At 39.9% G+C, this 13,552-nt stretch overlaps 2 protein-coding genes across 2 annotated transcripts in view; both read left to right on the top strand.

Annotated features, from left to right (window-relative positions):
- Positions 1-13,552, top strand: part of LOC142847901 (immunoglobulin lambda-1 light chain-like) — a 174,613-nt gene that overhangs the window by 71,024 nt on the left and 90,037 nt on the right. The gene's annotated exons all lie outside the window — the stretch shown is intronic.
- LOC142847896 (immunoglobulin lambda-1 light chain-like) overlaps positions 1-13,552 on the top strand; it is a 270,740-nt gene that overhangs the window by 170,797 nt on the left and 86,391 nt on the right. The window lies entirely within an intron of this gene.

Below are 13,552 nucleotides of genomic sequence, written 5' to 3'. Positions count from 1 at the left end.
TATATTGTATTGATATATATATGTATATTGTATATATTTACCATATTGCAGTGTACATTTCTACCTCTGATTAAGATACTTATATAATGTTTGTGTATTGATATATATTTACCTACTGCAATGTATATTTGTACATTGTTTATATTTGGAGGTCATTGTCCTCATTTGTTTCACAGTCGTTTATTGTCTTAGTCTTTAAGTTAGATAGATATTGAGAATTATATAGACTAATAGTCATCTAAGTTTGTCATTTATAATTAGACTAATCAGGTTCTTTAGATATATAGAGATTATACTCAGTATAGATAGATAATCTTTAACTTCTTCAAAGAGCTGTAGAAAATGGCCTTTAATCTAACTCAGAGTTTTGTGGTAGTGAGACACAATTGCTCCTGGCAACACCACTCTATTGCCGAGAGAATGTTGAGCACCAAAGACACTCCACCTGGAGCATTTCTTTTTGGCAGAACTGGCCTTGGGGCAAAGAAATGCCCATACCTCAACCACTGACAAAGATACAGAGATGCATCAATGGATAAAACAGGGCTGTCTTATCCTGCCAAGACAGGGTAAGATAGTTTTGAAAGTTGCTTGCCTTTGAAAATGGTGTGTCAGTTATGTTAGGCCTTAGCCAAAGTTGGTTGCTTCAACGCTGCTAATGTGACTTTGGGTGATTGCCTAGGTAGCTAGTTGTCTCTGTGATTTGTTGCATGTTTTGGAAGTTGTTTTACTGAACTTCCTAATTACCCAGGTAACATTATTTCCCTTCTCAGATCTTTGATGGGGTTGAAGACTATATAAATGTAGTTACTTTCTCTCATGACTTGGCCAAGTTATTTATTATACAAGACCTAAGCTAGTTAGAATAGGATATTTGTACTTATTGTATATAATTTCATAGTAGGTTTAGAACTCTCTTATTTAAACAGAAGGGGGAGGTGTTGCGGGAGGTCCTCCCACTCCTCCAGCCTATCGCCGCTGAGATACCAGCCCCTTGGGGCGTGGTCTCTCTCCCTTTAAAAAAGCGGCCACTTCCCTCTCCTCTCTCTCTTCACTTCCTGCTCCGCTGGCGACTAGACTCCTGGTCGCGTAGAGGGCTGTTGCCTGGGACAGTGATCTGTAAGTTTTTCCCCTTTAAATAAATATCACCCTATTAATCATAATCCCAACTTGGTGTGGCATTGTTTGTGACTTACGCCTTCATTTAATGACTGAAGCTGTGTGTATGTGTGTGTGAGCAAATACCACAGAATGAATGTGATACCTGCAGAACAACTTGTGTAAGTTGACTTGTTCCTTCCACAATGGTAGTTTCAGGAATCAACTCCCATTGTGAGGCTTCATAAGCGTTCTCACATACTGAGCCCTGTTGGTTGATTGTTCATTCCCTACCAATCTGACTCAAAATATCACACAGAAACTGAACTAATCGCAACACTGCTCTGCCAATAGCATAAGCATGTTTTTAGCTAACTCCTACATAAAATGAACCCATTTTCTATTATTCTGTTTATCACCAAAAGGCTCATGGTTATCCGTAAGGTTCTGGGGTATCTGTCTCCTTTGGCAGACATATAGCATCCCTCTAACTCTGCCTTTTTTTCTCTTCTATCTCTGCTTGGAATTCCCTCCTTGTTCTATTCTGCCCTGTCAAAAGCCCAAGAAGCTTCTTTATTCATTAACCAATAAGAGCGACACTTCCCACACTAGTCATCTTGCTCTTTAAAAGGTTCAAAGAAGGATACAATGTATATAGTTCTGTGTATTCAACCAGGGATACCAGAACCCTAGATTCTTTCTTTTCTTTCCTTTCTTTCTCTCCCCCTCCCTTCCATACTCCCTACCACTGTTCCTTTGTCCTTCCTTCCTTCTTTTCTTTCTTTCTTTCTTTCTTTCTTTCTTTCTTTCTTTCTTTCTTTTTCTTTTTTGATACAGGTTTTAGACTCTGTAGCTTTGGAGCCTGTCCTGAAACGAACTCTTGTAGAACAGCCTGGGCTCACATTTCAAGGCGTCTGCCTGTCAGTGTTGGGATTAAAGGCTTGCGCCACCACTGACCAGCTGCCTATAATTTTCTAAGACATATGCTATTAACTGTTATCACTTATTGTATCTCCACCACAAGGAGTTTGCTTTTCTATAGACTGTAGTAATAGGAGCAGCAGCGGGGCTGCGTCCCCGACATCCCAGCCGCCTGCTCGGCTAGCTTATACCCCGAAATAATTACACAGACACTGTATTCTTTTAATCACTGCTTGGCCCCTTAGCTCTAGCCCTTACTGGCTAATTCTGATATCCCGATCAACCCATCTCTAATAATCTGTGAGCACCGGTCTTACCGGGAAGATTCTAGCCTAGGTCCATCCTGGGTCGGAACTGGGGCATGGCGTCTCTCTGAGGCGTCTGCTCTGGAGAGGAGAGCTGTGGAATCTGAGCTCACTTCCTCTTCCTCCCAGCGTTCTGTTCTGTTTACTCCACCTACCTATGCTCTAACCAATAAAATGGGCCAAGGCAGTTCCTTTATTAGCCAATGACCTTCCTCCATCATTTCCCCTTTTTCGGTTTAAACAAAAAAAAAAAAGGCTTTAACTTTAACATAGCAAAATTACATATAACAAAACAGTTATCAAGTAAAAATTACAATAATCTTTATCATAACTAAGGAAAACTATAACTATAACTAACTATTCATAACTCCATCAAAGACTCCAGAAAGATACAATACTACCTAAGCAAACAAGAAAAAAGCTACTTTTAAAACTCTAGAAATGACAGAGACATCTCACTGCCTGGACAGTCACCCAAAGTTCCTCTGTACCGTTGGGGCATCCATCTTCAGCCTTCAGGCCCATGGTATCCAGCAGACATTTCCATAAAGCAGGAAAATTCAAAGTCAGTTCAGTCACTATCTGTTGTGTCCTGCAGAATGTCTCGCAGACTCTTTCATGAATCAGGAACCCCAAAAGATCATCTCACCTTAGGCAAGTTCAGTAGTCCTCTCTCTGTGGGTTCTCTGTGTCCAGCTTATGCAATAGTCCAGGCAAGAGCAGTTTCTTGCCCAAATGGCTATCAAACTCCATAATGATCCTCTTCGATGCCCATCTTCCTCTTGAAGTAGATTGGTGCTGCCAGGAGCAGAGTGTCTCATTGTCATGAAAAGTCCTTAGTTATTAAAACATTAAATGTCCTATTCTGTAATCTTTGAAAGACATGAAGAATGTCTATCTAAAATATATCTCTGTATATCTAGAAAATCTAACTAACATAACTACAAGCTTTACTATTATCGATAATTATCCATTAACAACCTATATTTCTTAATTATACAGTACATATTTAAATGAACTACACAATCACAATACCTTAATCAATATCAGAAATACATATACATATAACAAAATTGACCGTAAATCTCTATCAATAAAGCAAAATCTATACTAATACAAATTATTCATATCTATATCATACCCCCTTTTAAATGTAAAAGAACGTTTATAAACCATATGGAAATATGGGCGCAGATTTTTCTCTCCAAACTGCTTCCTGCTGAATGGGGGCATCGTTAATTAGGTCCTTCATGGTATAACCTGTGTGCTAGTGTCATCTCAGTTGGCAGTTGAGCGAAGCAATTTTCTGAACGTGTTCACAGGAACCTTCGGGAGGTCGTGGTCTATCATACCATATCGGGATAGATGCAATCCACAGGGTCTGGTCCTCTGTGAAAACAAAAGAAGACCCTCTCCAAAGCATCATATCCTTAGACCCAAATTCTGAAATCATACACTTGGGTTAGCTATTTATTTTATCAGAATAGCAGAATAACTTTAGGAATTACTGCACTTACTGGGTGTGTGTGTGTATGTGTGTGTGTGTGTGATAGATGCAGAGAGACAGAGAGACAGAGACAGAGAGAGATCTGATTCTACCCTATGACTCCTAACTACCAACTACCTAGCTTCTGGATTCTGACCATTTAGGAGGGTGTTTAAGGCATAGGTTCTTTTTTGTGGTGTGGTCATTAGGTTAGACCAGTCACAGGTTGAGCACTCCAATATATTCTATGCAAACATTGCCAAATACATATTGCAGGCAGGGCAGGTTTAAGTTATAGATTTTGTGCCTGGGTTCCTGTCATAGTCCCAGATCTGGTAGCCTTACCTGGTTACTGATGATGAGTGGTTCATGTTCCATATTATCTATTACTATGGGTCCTTGCTAGTGTCAACCTTAGACGTTCCTTCAAGTTTCCACTACACTGCACTACATTTCATGTTGCCACCTAAATGCCCAAGGAGTTTAGTCTTTTCTGCACACAATTCTCTCCCTCCCTTATGTAATCTCACCTGTTCCCATCCTCCCATAAAATATGTTCAATTTCCCCTTCTAATTCAACCCAAATTTCATAATACTTTTTTATCTAACATCTGTGCAATATAATATTGAGTTATCCTTTGTAAATGAGCAGGCCTCCCAGTGTGATCAAACTTCTAACAACATGCAATAAGAGTAGGCATATACCCTCTTATCAAGTTGGTACAAGGCAATACAGTAGGAGAAAATAAGTCTCACAAGAAGGCAAGTAGTCAGAGAGAGACACCCACTTTCAATGCAACAAAAACCTGAAGCTATAGAACCACAGCATGTACCCAGAGGACTCATGCAGACCCATGATGGTTTCTTCATTGGTATTTGAGTCTCTGTAAGCCCCTATGAGCACTGCTTAATTAATTGTATGTCTGTGTTCTCCATTATTCATCTACCCTTCTGGGTACTACAATTGTTTCTTCCCCTTCTTTGAAATTCCATGAACTCTGCCTACTATTTGGCTATGGATGTCTGTGTCTGTCTCCATTGGATGTGGTAAGAAGCCCCTGCGATGAAACTGGAGCTAGCTACTGATTCGATGAGCATAGCACAATAACATTAAGAATCACTGCATTTACTCTGTGTGTGAGAGAGAGATCTCTGTTTCTACCCTATATATCAGAGCTATGTAGCTTCTCGATCCCGGACATTTAGTAGGGAGCTTTAAGCATGGGCTATTTCTTGTGGTGTGGTCCTAAGGTTAGACCAATCACTGGTTGAACACTTGAACATGCTCTGACAAATGTTACCCAGTACATATTGCAGGTAGGGCAGGTTGTAGCATGTTAAAATCCTCAAGAAGAAAGCAAAGAGATCATACACCATGATCAAGTAGGCTTTATCCCAGAGATGTATGACTTTTTTAACAAATGGAAATCAGTAGTTTAACACACAAAATAAACAAATGAAGTTAAAAAAATCATCCTCATTTTATTAGATGCCAAAAATACCATGAGAATTTTCTAATGTGATTTATCTGATGTTTTGGGTGTGTCTTGTAGATGTATGGATGCATATATTTTTAGTTTTTTGAAGTTTTCTTCCACAATCTTCTTGCAGATCTGGTATATGTCATTTACTTGGGATTTTTCTCCCTCACCTCTGACTATAAATGGAAGGTTTGGGTTTTTATGGTGTCCAATATTTTCTGAATGTTCTTTTTCTATTTTTAAAGAATTACCATAGTTTTTCTTTATTGTTCTATGTGTTCTCTCTGTGATCTTCATTTAGGTACATGATAGTTTAATGTCTTTCCTTTGAATCTTCTAATTGGTACATTGATTATATCTTTTCTTTTATATAAATGACTTTATCCATTTATATTATATATATGATTTTTCTATCTACATGTGTGCTGTAATGCCAGAAGATGGTATCTGATCTTACTATAGATGATTTTGAGCCACCTTGTTGTTCCTGGGAATCAAACTTGGGACCTCTGGATGAGAAGTGCTCTTAAACTCTGAGTCATTTCTCTAGGCCTCACTAAATATTTATATTCCAAATTTATTTTAGTATGATTCCTGTTCGATGTCTTTATATTTTTAATGAAACAAATTCTCAAATTTAGGGTGTTTTTTTTGTAAATTTCATCGGCTTTATTTTTTTTTTTGTTTTATTTGACATCCTGAGGAAACCTTAATTTCATCTACCTCACTTTATATTTTTATTAATTTAATTGAGCCATTTCTCACTCTTTATTGTCAGTTTTCTTCCAGAAATCTTTCATTAATTATATGATTTTTCATTTGAATTCTCTTTCCTATGTTTCATCAAAGTCATTCCCATTGACAAATATTTCCATTGTATTTATACATTTTGGAGAGGAGATACTGACTATATATTTCACAACATTTGTATTTCTGCAATGAGATATGGGCATTAGGCTTTTTGGTAATTCTGTGCCTGATATGGACAGAGTATTTTGGGGCAGAGGAGAGGATATGTAGGCATGTGAAGCCTAGAGAATGGAAATGACTTAATATAATGAAGTAGGTAGATTGAGGGGAATGGAATGCTGTGTAGGATTTGTGTTCCTGTCCAATTTGTTCTTTAGAGTATATCTGCCTGGGTAGAGAGTTTGGCATTTTATTGTCAAGGGTCTATGAATTTCATATTTAAGTAGGGTGTACCCTGGATGAGGTCTAAAGTTTGATTGTGATACTTGCCTGTGTGTTAGAGTTGACCAGGATCATGGATGCAGAACCAAAGCTGATCTGGCAGGTTTGGAAGGTTAAGTGGTAGAGAGTTTCAGGTAGACTCAGTGGGCTACAATATGGAGAAAAATGTTGAAAAATTGGCTATGTAGATAGATTTGATGTGATATTAACAATTCAGATCTTTGCAAAATTATTCTACTTATTCTTTGAAATTGCCGTATCTTTATCAAATGTATTTCAGTCTTATCTACACTGCTCTTCCTCTCATGAATTAATACTATGATCCCTCATTTCATTTTTTTTGCCTACTTAAGGTTCCATTTATTATTATTCTTTTTATGATTTGGATTAGCCAAGTGAGTCTAGACAGTACTATGCATGAACAAACAGTTATGCCTTTGTCCACTGTGACATGAGAAAGATGGAATTGGGCATACTTCCCTCCAAATTGTCACACATTCTCCCAGTGGCAATCAGCAGTCCAGCACATCCCCAGCTAATGAGGGGGATTTCAATAGGTACCTTCTCACCCACATTCGAATTTTGACTAAAATAGTCTTATATTATCCTTCTCTAGACAACCATTCCTGTTGTAAATTAATGTTTATCAATTATGTCCTGACTAGGAGAAAGAATTTAAGTTCTCTTTGTAACTCTGACTTACTACATCATTGTTTGTGTTTTTGTTTCCTTAATTTTAATTTTTTTTAAAAAAAAGAAAACAAACTATCCTTTTTCATTATACATACCAATCCAAGTTTCCGCCACATCCTCTCCTTCCATACCCTCCACATATCCCCCACCCCACCCCTATATTCTCTGCAGAGAGGGTAAGGCTCATTGCTTTGGGGAATGTCCAAGGCCCTCCCTCTTACATCTAGGCTAAGCAAGGTATCCATCCAAAGAGAATAGATTCCCATAAAACCAGTACAAGCTGTCGGGATAAATCCTGGTGCCACTGTCAGAGGGCCCCTAGTCTGCCCCAGCCATGCAACTATAGACCACATTCAGAGAGTCTAGTTTCTTCCTGTGCTTGATGCTTCCCAGTCTGGCTTATTTTGGTGAGCTCCCATTAGCTCAGGTATACTGTTTCAGTGGATGTACCCATCATGGTCTTGACTTCTTTGCTCATATTCTCATTCCTCCCACTCTTCAACTAGACTTTAGTAACTCAGTCTAATGCTCTGAGTCAGTGTAAACAGTGGGTCTCTGCCTCTGTTTACACAGTTGCTGGATGAAGGTTCAATGGTGATATTTAAGATATTCATCAGTCCGACTACAAGGTTAAGCAAGGTCAGGCAACCTCTCTATTGCTTATGGTCTTAGCCGGTTTCATCCTTGTAGATTCCTGGAAATTTCTCCAGAGCCATGTTTCTTGACTCCATAACGGCTTCCTCAATCAAGACATCTCTTTCTTCGCTTTCATATCTGTGATTTTTCCATCTCAACTCTCCCATTCTTTCAAGTTTTCCTCAATCCTCCACTTCTTGCTTCCTTTTCCCATTACACCCTCACTTCTCCCCCAAACACCATGCTGCCAATATTGTGAGTTGATCAGGTTTATTTTGACTTTCCAGGTGTAGCTATATATGTTTTTCTTAGGTTTCACCTTATTATTTAGCTTCTCTAGGATCGTGGACTATAGACTCAATAACCTTTCTTTATAGCTAGTATCCAGTTATGAGTTAGAAAATAACATATTCTTGCATCAATATTAATGAGTGAGATAGGCCTGTAATTCTCTTTCTTGGTTGGGTCTTTGTGTGGTTTTGGTATCAGGGTAACTGTAGCTTCATAAAAGGAATTAGGCAATGCCTCTTCTGTTTCTATATTGTGAAAAACATTAAGGAGTATAGGTATTAGCTCTTTTTTGAAGTTCTGGTAGAATTCTGCATTGAAACCATCTGGTCCTGCGCTCTTTTTGGAGGGGAGATTTTTGATAACAGTTTCTAGTTCTTCGCAACTAACAGGTCTATTTAGATCATTCACCTGGTCTTGGTTTAGCTTTGGTATATGGTACTTATCTAAAAAAAAATGTCCATTTCTTTTGCATTTTCTAGTTTTGTGGCATATAGGCTTTTGTAGTAAGATCTAATGAGTCTCTGAATTTCCTCTGTGTCTGTGGTTATGTCCCCCTTTTCATTTCTGATCTTATTAATTTGCATATTCTCTCTCTGTTATTTAATTAGTTTAGATAGGGGTTTATCAATCTTGTTTATTTTCTCCAGGAACAAGCTTTTTGTTTTATTGATTCTTTGGTTTGTTTTCTGTGTTTCTATTTTGTTGATTTTAGTCCTCAGTTTGATTATTTCCAGTCTTCTACTCCTCTTAGGTGAGTCTGCTTCTTTTTTTTCTAGAGTTTTCAGGTGGGCTATTAAGTCTCCAATGTGTGCTTTCTCTGTTTTCTTTAAGTGGGCACTTAGTGCTATGAACTTTCCTCTCAGGACCGCTTTCATAGTGTCCCATAAGTTTGAGTAGGTTGTTTCTTTATTTTCATTGAATTCGAGGAAGACTTTAATTTCTTTCTTTATTTCTTCCTTGATCCAGATGTGGTTCAGTAGTTGACAGTTCAGTTTCCAGAGTTTGTAGGCTTTCTAGGGGTAGCATTGTTGTTGAATTCTAACTTTAATCCATGGTGATCTGACAAGACACAGGAGGTTATGAATATTTTTTTGTAACTGTGTAAGTTTGCTTTGTTACCAAGTATGTGGTCAATTTTTGAGAAGGTTCCATGATCTGCAGAGAAGAAGGTATATTCTTTCTTATTTGGGTGGAATTTTCTATAGTTGTCTGTTAAGTCCATTTGATTCATTACCTCCATTAATTCTCTTATTTCTCTGTTAGGTTTCTGTCTGATTGACCTGTCCATTGGTGAGATAGAGTGTGGAAGACTCCTACTATTAGTGTGTGCGGTTTGATGGCAGCCTTGAGTTTTAGTAATGTTTCTTTTACGTACGTGGGTGCTTTTATATTAGGGGCATAGATATTCAGGATTGAGACTTCATCCTAATAAATTGTTCCTGTTACGAGTATAAAATGTCCCTCTCCATCTCTTCTGATTGATTTAAATTTGAAGTCAACTGTATTAGAAATTAGTATGGCCACACCTGCTTGTTTCTTAGGTCCGTTTGCTTGATAAACCTTTTCCCATCCCTTTACTCTGAGTAGGTGCCTGTCTTTGTGGTTAAGGTGTATTTCTTGTAAACAGCAGAATGTTGGATCCTGTTTTTGTATCCAATCTCTTAGCCTGTGCCTTTTTATAGTTGAGTTGAGCCCATTGACATTAAGTGATATTAATGATCAGTGGTTGTTAACTTCGGTCACTTTTTTAGTATTAGAGTTTGTGTGTTTCCTTCCTTTGAGTTGTGCTGGTGAAGGGTCTCTAGATGTTTGAGTTATTGTGGTTATTGTTGGACTCCTTGGTTAGTGATTTTCCTTCTATTACTTTCTGTAAGGCTGGATTTGTGGCTACGTATTGTTTAAATTTGTTTTAATCCTGGAAAATTTTGTTTTCTCCATTTATAGTGAATGAAAGCTTGGCTGGGTATAGTAGTCTGGGCTTGCATCCATGGTCTCTTAGTTTCTGCAGTACATCTATCCAGGACCTTCTGGCTTTCATTGTTTCCATAGAGAAATCAGCTGTAAGTCTGATAGGTTTACCTTTATAAGTAACTTGGCCTTTTTCCTTTGCAGCTCTTAATATTCTTTCTTTATCCTGTATGTTTTGTGTTTTGATTATTATATGACGAGGAGATGTTTTTTTTTCGTTTTTTTTTTGGTCCAGTCTATTCAGTGTTCTATATGCTTCTTGAACCTTCAAAGGAATATCCTTATTTAGGTTGGGAAAGTTTTCTTCTATAATTTTATTAAATATATTTTCTGGACCATTGAGCTGTACTTCCTCTCCTTCTTCTATCCCAATTATTCTTAGGTTTGGTATTTTTATTGTGTCCCAGATTTCCTGAATGTTTTGTGATGAGAATTTGTTGGCTTTGCTGTTTTCTTTGATCAGTGTGTTTATTTTCTCTATGGTATCTAAGTGTCTAAAATTCTTCTATCTCTTGTAATCTGTTGGTAGTACCTGTCTCTGTAGTTCCTATTCGTTTACCCAGATTTTCCATCTCCATCCTTCCCTCGGTTTGTGTTTTCTTCATTACTTCCATTTCATTCTTCATGTCTTGAACTGCTTCCCTTACCTGTTTGATTGCTTTTTCTTGTTTCTCTTGGTTTTCTTGGGTATCTTTGAGCGATTTGTTCATTTCCTCTACCTTTTTGTTTGTGATCTCTAATTGTTTATGGCAGTTTTTCACCTTCTGTTTAAGGTCTTCTATTATTTTCTTATAATTCACTTTTGAGTCGATTTCTTCTAATTCTTCTAGAGTAGGGTGTTCAATTCTTCTTATTTCGGGATCCCTGGATTCTGGTGATGTCATGTTGCCTTTCAGGTTGTTGGAGGAATTCTTGCCTTGGCGCCTTCCCATCTCTTCCTTCAAATGGAGCCAAGAGAGGCCTGGTGTCTTGGTCCAGTCTTTGCTGTGACTGACTCTCTGGGTGTAACTCTTAAGTGTAGAAGCAGGAACTGTCCGGTCCAGATGGAACTCCTCAGCACTGAAACATACACGCCTGGTAGTCCAATGACCAGCTGACAAAAGGGAGAACTTGGGGGGCAGGGCGGGGATGAGTAGAACACAGGACACCCTGCTGCAAAAGCTGAAGGTGCAAGTGCTCCCTTTCGGGAGGGACCTTGAGGCCTGCCCGGTAGGCAGGCACTCACCTTTCTGGGTGGGTAGCCTTAGTGTAGGAGCAGAAAGCTGTTCCTGAACAAAGGACCCAGCAGAAAACACAGGCTTGGGGGGGGGGGGTTCGTGTGTAAGAAAGACAGCCCTGCAGAAGGAGCGGGGGGAGGGGATTTGTGCTCTCTTCCAGGACAATCCGCCCCTGGATAGCACACACTCACCAGTCCAGATGGAACTCCTCAGTACCTAAACAGGGCTGCCTGGTAGCCAGATAATCCAGGGACAAAAGGAAAAAAACGGGCAGGCAGGGCGAGATCCAGGAGAGCACAGGCACCCCTGGAGCACAAGCTGAAGGTGCCCGGGCTCCCTTTCGGGGAGGGGGGGTCCTTGAGGCCTGCCCAGTAGGCAGGCACTCACCGCTCTGGCCAAAAGACTCTTAAGGTCATGCTCAACCTCCTTAGCAATCAGGGAAATGCAAATCAAAACAACTTTGAGATACCATGTTACACCTGCCAGAATGGCTAAAATGAAAAACACTAATGGTAGCCTTTGCTGGAGAGGTTGTGGACAAAGGGGTACACTCATCCATTGCTGGTGGGAATGCAAACTTGTGCAACCACTTTGGAAACAGTGTGGAGGTTTCTCAGGAAATTTGGGATCAACCTACCCCAGGACCCAGCAATACCACTCTTGGGAATATACCCAAGAGATGCCCTGTCATACTACAAAAGTATTTGTTCAACTATGTTCATAGCAACATTATTTGTAATAGCCAGAACCTGGAAACAACCTAGATGTCCTTCAATGGAAGAATGGATGAAGAAAGTGTGGAATATATACATATTATAGTACTACTCAGCGGTAAAAAATCAATGACATCTTGAAATTTGCATGCAAATGGATGGAAATAGAAAACATTATCCTGAGTGAGGTAACCCAGACCCAAAAAGATGAACATGGGATGTACTCACTCATATATTTTTTTAGCCATAAATATAGGACATTGAGCCTATAAATCACAATCAGAGAGAAGCTAAATAAGAATGTGGACCCAAAGAAAAACATACAGTTATCCTACTGCATATTGGAAGTAGACCAGATTGCTGGGAAAAATTGGGAACTGGTGGGCGGGGTGGGATAGGGGAAAGGGGAAATGGTTAGAGACAAGTGAGAAGGGGAGGATGGGGAGAGCTTGGGGGAATGGGATGGTTGAGATAATGTAAGGATGAATATGGGAGCAGTGAAGTATATATCTTAATTAAGAGAGCCATTTTAGGGTTGGCAAGAGTCTTGACTCTAGAGGGGCTCCCAGGGGTCCAGAGAGATGTACCCAACTAGGTCCTTGGGCAGCTGAGGAGAGAGAGCCTGAAATGGCCCGATCCTATAGCCATACTAATGAATATCTTGCATATCACCATAGAACCTTCATCTGGCGATGGATGGAGATAGAGAGAGAGACCCACATTGGAGCAATGGACTGAGCTCCCAAGGTCCAAATGAGGAACAGAAGGAGGGAGAACATGAGCAAGGAAGTCAAGATAGCGAGGGGAGCACCCACCCACTGAAGCAGTGGGGCTGATCTATTGGGAAATCAAGGCCAGCTGGATGGGGACAGAAAATGCATGGGGTAAAACTGGACTCTCTGAATATGGTGGACAATGAGGTCTGCTGAGAAGCCAAGGACAATGGCACTGATTTTTTTTTAAATTTTTTTCGAGACAGGGTTTCTCTGTGGTTTTGGAGCCTGCCCTGGAACTAGCTCTTGTAGACCAGGATGGTCTCAAACTCACAGAGATCCTCCTGCCTCTGCCTCCCGAGTGCTGGGATTAAAGGCGTGTGCCACCACTGCCCGGCTATGGCATTGAGTTTTTTTTTTCATGGCATTTTTTTTTTATTGATAAAAGAAGAACAAAGAAAAAAAAACAAATTTCCACCTCCTCCCAGCCTCCCCTTTGCCTCCCCCTCCTCCCACTCTTCTCCCCCTCCTCCCACTCTTCTCCCCCTCCTCCCACCCCTCTCCCCATCCCCCCACTCCTCTCCCCCTCCCTCTCCAGTCCAAAGAGCAGTCAGGGTTCCCTGCCCTGTGGTAAGTCCTAGGTCCTCCCCCCTCCGTCCATATCTAGGAAGGTGAACATCCAAACTGGCTAGGCTCCCACCAAGCCAGCAGATTGCATAGGATCAAAACTGCGTGCCATTGTCCTTGGCGTCTCATCAGCCCTCATTGTTCGTCATGATCAGAGAGTTCAGTTTTATCCCATGCTTTTTTTGGTAATAGTCCAGCTGGCCTTGGTGAGC

This window comes from Microtus pennsylvanicus, chromosome 1, assembly GCF_037038515.1.
Source record: "Microtus pennsylvanicus isolate mMicPen1 chromosome 1, mMicPen1.hap1, whole genome shotgun sequence".
Lineage (NCBI taxonomy): Eukaryota > Metazoa > Chordata > Mammalia > Rodentia > Cricetidae > Microtus > Microtus pennsylvanicus.
The sequence above is the reverse complement of the archived record's forward strand: the minus strand, read 5'-3'. Positions and strand labels throughout refer to the sequence as shown.